Below are 8,034 nucleotides of genomic sequence, written 5' to 3'. Positions count from 1 at the left end.
TTCATCAGACACATCCTCTCCATAGTGCGAAGGCTTGGTGTTGGGCCCCAAGGATTGAAGGACACTGTCATAGCTTCTGTTGGTACCAATAAACCTCTGTGCTGTCCTCCTGTCCTGAATGTGCAGCTTCCCTGTGAACACTGTGGGGACCAGGTGTGATTGCAGGCTGGCATTCCTGGATCCTTGAGACCTGGTCTCCATGTGCCTTATCTGAATGAGCACAAGTATGTGAAATGAAAGAAAATGAGCTGGAGCTGATTGGAGGGGGAATGAAGCAAATGTTGAGTTTGACAGGGTCCCAGGGCAGGACAACTTGGTAGGAGGTGGGTGGGGGAGAATAGCTGATCTTTCACAGTCTTTCCCTGAGGAATTGAGGACCTCCTCAAGCCTGGGTTTTGTGTTCACATGTTTCAGTACCAGCAGCCCCAGGTGAAGTGTGAATCTGATTACAGGAATGTGTATTAATGTTTTATAACTGAAGAATTGATGTTACCATATTATTTATATGAGATAAAAAAATGGAAGATCACAGTGACTAAGTGAAAACATTAATAATTATTTGGATGTTAATAATCTTTCTGCTTTAATGCTAAAATTTCATGGTAAATTATATAATTTTATTGAATATGAAATACCCTCAGGTGTCAATAATATTTAGTTTATTCATGTGTTTTAATTTTTTTAGTCCATGTCCTGGCCCATCATGTCATTTTTATGATTTGTTTTTTCAATATGCTTTCACAGCTCGAAATCTGACATCTGGGCAGAACTCTTTTACTGTATTATTTCTATTATTTTCACTCCTAGTCAAGTTGTCCTTCTGATTTTGGATGCAGAAATCTCTGACTCTGTGGTCTTGGGCCTTACAGGACCACGTGTGAGGATTCAAGAGGACTTGGGGTGGCCGTGCCTCCTCAGAGGCTCCACGTGTCTGCTCAGCAGTGAGTCTGTAACTGAGGCTGGCTGGTGGCCCTTCCCCTGTCCAACATGCATATTGGAATAGCAGCCTTGGCAGGGTGGAGGCAGCCCCACTTCCCAGGGGATCCTGCTTCTCCCTCCCCCTCGCTGCTTACTCAGAGCCTGTTGCAGTCCTGGCAGTCCTAGGATGATGGTGTCCAGGGTCCTGGTCACACTGACTCTAGGTGAGAGGCCAACCTGTGGCTTGAGTGGGGCCCTGCAGGGCTCACAGGAGTGGGTTCTGGGCTGCCTTCTGGCTGTGGCTGCAGAGCTAGGTCCTGAACTCCTGTGTGGGCAGTGCTGTCACAACCTCAGGGCCAAGGTGGCCGTAGCTCAGGTCTGTCCTGGTCAAGGGGGATGGAAACTGGCACCAAGGTTGTCACTTGTCTTTGTCTCCCTGTCTCCTTCCCTTCTTCCCTCTCTTTCCTTCTCACTCTTTTTAATTTTTCTCTAGTGTGTTTTATTAATTTGCCTGTTTGTTTATCTGAGATAACAAGTCTTTCAATTCTGTGAAACTCAAGAGTGAAAACGTATTTTTGATTCAAAACTAAACTTTTCCTTTAATCATCTAGTGCTTTGTTGCCTTTAATCTTTTATGTTGAGTTCTGTGTTATGGTCCCACAATGATACGTTGGTGGTTTGGGACTTGATTGACATCAGATGCTTCCCCCACTCACAGTCCAGCCAATTTGCTCACCTACTTGCTGACTGTTTTGCACAGGCTCCTGCAGGCCTCACCAGCTGGTCACATTTTATAAGCAAGGACATTGCCATGAGACCCAAGCTGTGTCAGGCAGGCAGGGGCAGCAGGATGGTGTCCCAGACCCAGTGTGCATGTTCTTGTGGCTCTGGGTCTCAGGTGAGCAATTGTGAAAGTGCCACCATGTGGTCAGAAAATATGTCTCATTATAAAATGCATTTCAATTATTTATAATGTTATTTAAAGTAAGGTTATGACTTAATGTTCAAGAATGACTATTTACGAATCTAATTAATTCATGAAGTATGTTTAGAGAGCACATTTTTAGTAGCCTATTATTTTGAGCATGATGGTGTGTGCACTTGTAAGTTTATTATTCACTCCTGATTTCAGGTGCCTGTGGGGACATCCGATGACTCAGACTCTAGGCTCCCTGGCTGTGTCTGCAGGAGAGAAGGTCACCCTTAGCTGCAAGTCCAGCCACAGTCTTTTATGGGATTCTGATAATAAGGACTAGTTGGCCTGGTACCAACAGAAGCCAGGACAGGCTCCTAAGCTGCTCATCTACTGGGCATCTACAAGGGCAGCTGGGGTCCCATGGAGATCCAGTGGCAGTGGGTCAGGGACAGATTTCACTCTGGCCATCAGCAGCCTACAGGCTGAGGACATGGCCCATCATTACTCTCAGCATTGGATCAATGCTCCACCCACAGGAATTCAGCCTCCAGCCCAAATCTCCTCTCCAGGTCTGCCTGTCAGTGGGTGAACAGTAGCTGTACACTTCCCCTCTCTGCCTAGGGGTCCTGCATCTTGACTTAGCATGAGAAGATTTGCCAGATTCAGAAGACATAAAGGGCTTCTGTTTTCTTCCATTACCTGTGTAATACATCACTCGGATGCAAGACCTTTCTCTGTGAGAAAAGGGCTCCTCAAAATTACTACAGTTTATTGTTGATTCTAATAGGTGATTAAACACAGCTACATTAATTATTATTATATTAAATACAGCAATATCATTTTAATATTGTGAATGGTGAAATTGTCAACTAAGGGAGGGAGAGAGAGACAGATAGAGCACTCATAGTGGATAAAGAGTAACAGCGAACTATATGTTGTCTGTAAGAAGACCCACTTTAAATATGAGAAAGATACATGTTAAAAACAAATGGATGAATAGATGAATTCTAGATAGGGAAGAGGGGAGGGAGAGGAGGCAGGGAACTAGCAAGGATGGTGGAATATGATGGACATCATTATCCAAAGTCCATGTATGAAGACACAAATTGGTTGTCAACCTACTTTATATACAAACAGAGATATGAAAAATTGTGCTGTATATGTGTAATAAGAATTGTAATATATGCTGCTGTCATGTATTTAAAAAATAAAATCAATAAAAAATTTAAACATAAAAAGAAAGAAAACATCTCTCTTGTGTTATTACTGATTTACAAATTCTTCTATTCACTGAACTTTTTGTAAACTTAATGAATCTGATCAAAAGTTATAATATGTATGCATACTCCATTTTATTGCACTTAGCTTTACTGAGCTTTATAAATATGGTATTTTTTTACAAAAAATAAATAAAATAAAATAAAACTGAAAATGAAGGAATCAATAAATCAAATGTTATATTCAAAAGAAGGCATCACCAACACAGAGACCACTTGGAAGACTGAACCTCAGATGATAAAGACAAAATATAACTTCTTGAGAGTAGAGTGGAGAATTTCCCTGATTTCTTGATTTTCTTTGCATTAATCATTTCTTTATGATTGTTTTTCCTTATGGTAACTTGTTAATTATACATGAATTTATAATCTTGCAAGGAATGTTACCTCACATTTGTTTAAAAAATGTTACCAATCTATGTTTCAGGTTGAGTGTGGGGGAGAGAACTCAGCTGACCTGAGCAGTGGCATGGAGCCTCCTTGACAGGATGGAGGTGAGCCCTGGACCCCAGGCTGGGATTCTCCTGGGGTGTGTTCAGGGAGAGGAAAAGTGCTGGTTCAGAAAGCAGAGGACACATCCACCATTCCCAGGGAACTCTCCCAGCATCCTGCCTGCTGTGGTTTCTGTGGCCAGTGGAGGGCACCTGGGCTCCCATTGCATCTCCTGCTGACCTAGCCCAGCTCTGCCTTTGGGTCAACATCATATTCACTTGACCATAATGGCTCTCCTGAGTGACTATCTCCCTACAGTCATGCCCAGGCATCTGAGGTAGGCAGATGCCCTCAGGTCCCCACCTTTGGGCAGAATGGGAACCCCAGAACTCACCCTCCTCCCAGGGATCCAGAGCATCAGAATCCCTGGTGGCCCAACTAGAAAACTGTGAGGTGACCTGTGGGCCATCTAGACAGGATCTTTAGGAATCCCTGAGGCTGTAGAGATCCAGAGTCTGCAGGGCCCCAGAGACAACCTTCCACCCTCTGGGAGACTTATGAGTGACTTTTCCAACTCTGATCCTTCCCCACATGGAGGCAGGCAGTTGAGGGGTTCCAGGCAGGGTGACTGGAGTCTGTATCATCCCTGTACCTCTGCTAAATCCTGTAATTGTGGGCACCACATTGAATGACAAGGTCTCCCAGTCCTGATCACCACTGGGACCTGAAAATCACTGTGTCTGGCGGGGTATTGCCATGACTCCTGACTTGGTCTTTTCTCTTTGGGGCATGCCCCTAGGGTTCAGTTACACTCACCTGTTTCCTCTGTAATCCTGCCCTTTGCCTGTTAGAAATAGAAGATTCCATGGAAACTCCCTTTGTGTGTCCCCTTCTCTTGCTCTGCCTTTGAGTGTGGCCTTCCTAGATGTCAGTTAATCTGCTGACAGCAGACACCATAAAGCTAGACTCCACCATCTGAATCCTGACCCCTAGCCTCATTTAAATGGTTTCTTCCCAATAAAAGGGTTCAACACTTGCTCCTCTCTCTCATTCCAGGGACCCCTAATGTCAGAGGAGCCACCAGAGGACCCAAAGAAAAAGGCATTATTCTGTCCTTTTGTGGTTATTTTGTGCAGCCCAGTTCACCTGGAGTGACCTTAGGTGTTTAGATGTGGTACATGACATGTAATAATAAGCAAAATGCAAGACTTTAGCAAAATTAATAAGTCAATTTCATAAAGTTCCTTTTATTAGTCATTGCAGGCAATGTCATTTTTCTGTTTCATTTGTTTTATTAGGTTTAAATCTGAATTTCACACAGAGCAGCTTTTGGAGGGATCTCTAGCATTTCACTTCATCTCTTCACTAACTTGGCAACCTCCTGCCCAGGGAAAGTCCTGCTCCCTCTGCAGTGTCCACACTCATCATGTCTGCTCATTCAGAAGGTCCCTGGACACCTCTGTGTTGACCTCCACAAGCCACGCCAGGCTGATGCAGCTCACAGGGCCACTCATGGGTGTAGTGAGCTGTGGCCCAGGCAGTCATGGTCCACAGCCTTCAGCTGCACCTGTTCCCTGAGTTCCCAGCACCTTCCTCTCACAGGGCAGAGAATCTGCTAAGCTGCTTCCCAGACAAGCAGCTCATGTGGCAGCTGGGTCTTCCAGGCAGGGAGGTTATTTTTCAGGGCTGCACCACTGTGGGAGGAACATGTGAACCTTGCCAGCAGTAATACACCACAGCATCCTCAGGCTCCACCCTGCTGATTCTCAGTGTGAACTCTGTCCTTGACCCACTGCCACTGAACCCTTCTGGGACCCCAGTGAACTGGGGGGAAACCTTATATATTAGGTCCTGTGCAACCTGGCATGTCTTGTGCACAAGCCAGTGCAACAGCAGCAGCAGCCCCAGGAGCTGAGCAGGGAGCCTCATTTTGAGAAGCTGAGCTGAGGAGTCCTGGAGAGTCAAGGGCATGTTAGAGCTGAGCTTTATGTCGGCCTTGCAGGAAGGTCCTTCCCAGGGAGCAGCATGCAAATGCCCTGGTAGGTGCTCTCTGGGGAGATTGAGTGAGTGAGGAGCCTCTGTCTTCTATAGTTGGAGGAAATACAGTAGAGAAATAGCCCAGGCTCTCTGTGGCCTGGGCAGAAGGCCCTGTCATGGCAGCCTGGCTTTATGGGGTTCATGGTGTCCAGGGCTGCCACCCTAGGATAGAACTGCCCCTAGGGTAGGGATGTTTTCTCCAGGTCAACCTCTAGGTGGGGAATGCCAACTGGCTGGCTCCATCTGAGCTAAGGAGAGAAGGTGACAATGCCACCTGACAAGGATCCATCAGTGGATTTTCTTCCAGCCACCACAGGCAGTTGAGCCAGCTGCAGAGCTTCTGTGTCTGCTGTTACCTGGAGAACAGGTGAGTGTTAGGGACAGTGTTAGATGGCAGCTTTTCCTGGCCTAGTGAATGCAATAAGGGCAGAAGGGTCAAAAGAAGATGGTGGGGAAGGAACCTGTGTGTCAGCTGGAGATCCAGCAGCCCTGATAAGGCAAGAGGAGAAGGGATATGTCCATCTGAGCCAGTGGGTGTGAAATTCCAGGGAGCAAGGTCTGCAAAGTTGTGGACATTCTGTCTTGGTCATCTTCATGTGTGTGACACTCAGAGTCCTCCCATCACTTCCTCAGGGAAGATTCCCTTGTGGCCACTTGGCAGAATGGACAAGGGGGAAGAATTCTATGTTAGTTCTTTCTCATTGATGAGAGAGCATTTATTTCCTCTGCAGCTATTTCCTTTCAGAGTCACTGGGCAGCTGGTGTCACACGAACTGGGTTTAACAGGAGATTTCCTTAGTAGAAGAGGACTGAGTCCAGGTTCTTCTCATGTCAGGGTGATTGCATCTGCACTGATGATCTCCTGGGCTTTGCTCCAGTGGGTCACTGGTGAGTGGGTTATGGGACCATTGCACTGGGACATGGATTTCAGACTCTTTCTTCCCTAGCTGGGACAGAGTGAGCCTGTGTTGTTTTGGCCAACAAGGCTGTGCTGCTTTTCCAGACAGCCCAGGTCCTGACCTCCATCCACACAGTGGGGAAGTTGGAGTGTGGGCCGCGACCAGCCAAGGCCCCTGTCATGTTTGCTCTTGTACAATAAACCCCTGGGGCTTTCCTCCTGTCCCTAGTGACATATTCCCTGAGATCACTGTGAGGAACAGGTGGGTTTGCATGGTAGTGTTTCTGGATTTTGGAGGTGAAGTTCTCCGTGTTTCTCATCTCAATGAGCAGAAATAAGTAAAATGAAAGAAAATAGATTGGAGTTCCTTTGAGAGGATGAAATAAAAAATTTTGAGTTTGACAGGGTCAAGAGGGCTGAACAAGTTGGTAGGAAGTGTGTAGGTCAGGGAAATTTGCTCATCTTTCAGATTCTTTCCTTGGGAATATGAGAATGTCCTCTTATCTTGGACTGTGGGGCACTCTTATTGCAAAAGGAGATGGACTGTGAATCTCCTCTCTCTCTCTCTCTCTCTCTCTCTCTCTCTCTCTCTCTCTCTCTCTCTCTCTCTCTCTCTCTCTTTGTTGTGCTGGGGAAAATACCAAGCACCTTGTGCATGTGAGGCAAGTTCTCTACCAACTGAGCTAAGTTACCAGCCCCCAAGGTAAAGTGTGAATCTGATTGATTTTAACCCTGATTTTCATGTTTTATAAAGAAAAAGTGATGTCCCCATATTATTTCTATTGGTATAAGTCATTGATCACATTGAATAAATGAAAATATTAAAATTTACTTGTTTGTTAATAACAGTTCTGGTTTAATGCTAAAATTTCAAAAATGTCAAACAGTTTGCTTTGGATATGAAATGTCCTCGGATGTCAATAATATTTGATTTATTAATGTGTTTTATGTTTTTAGTTCCATGTCCTGGCCCATCATGTCATTTTATAATTTGTTTTTTCAATGTGCTTTCACAGCTCCAAATCTGACATCTGGGAGGACTCTCCACTCCATCACGTTTATTACTTTCATTCCTACTTAAGTTGTCCTTCTGATTTTTGATGCAGAACCCCTGACCCTGTGGTCTTGGGCCTTGTAGGACCGTGTTTGAGGATTCAAGAGGACTTGGGGTGGCCGTGCCTCCTCAGAGGATCCAGGTGTCTTCTCAGCAGTGAGGCTGTAACTGAGGCAGACTGGTGGCTATTCCCCTCTCCAACATGCACCTTGAAATAGCAGCCTTGGCAGGGTGGGGGCAGCCCCACTTCCCACGGGATCCTGCTTCTCTCTCCTCCTCCTTGCTTACTCAGAGCCTGCTGCAATTCTGGCTGTCCTGGGAGGATGGTGTCTAGGGTCCTGGTCACACTGACCCTAGCTGAGAGCCTGACCCCTGGCTAGATTGGGTCCCTGCAGGGCTCCCAGGAGTAGGTTCTGGGCTGCCTTCTGGATGTGGCTGCAGAGCTAGGTCCTGAGATCTAGTGGGGGCAATGCTGTCCAAGCCTGAAGGCCAAGGTGGCCGT

This window comes from Marmota monax, unplaced genomic scaffold (genome assembly GCF_021218885.2).
Source record: "Marmota monax isolate L192 unplaced genomic scaffold, Marmota_monax_Labrador192_F-V1.1 WCK01_AAM20220418_F8-fsc00388, whole genome shotgun sequence".
Classification (NCBI taxonomy): Eukaryota; Metazoa; Chordata; class Mammalia; order Rodentia; family Sciuridae; genus Marmota; species Marmota monax.
Note: the sequence above shows the minus strand (reverse complement) of the source record.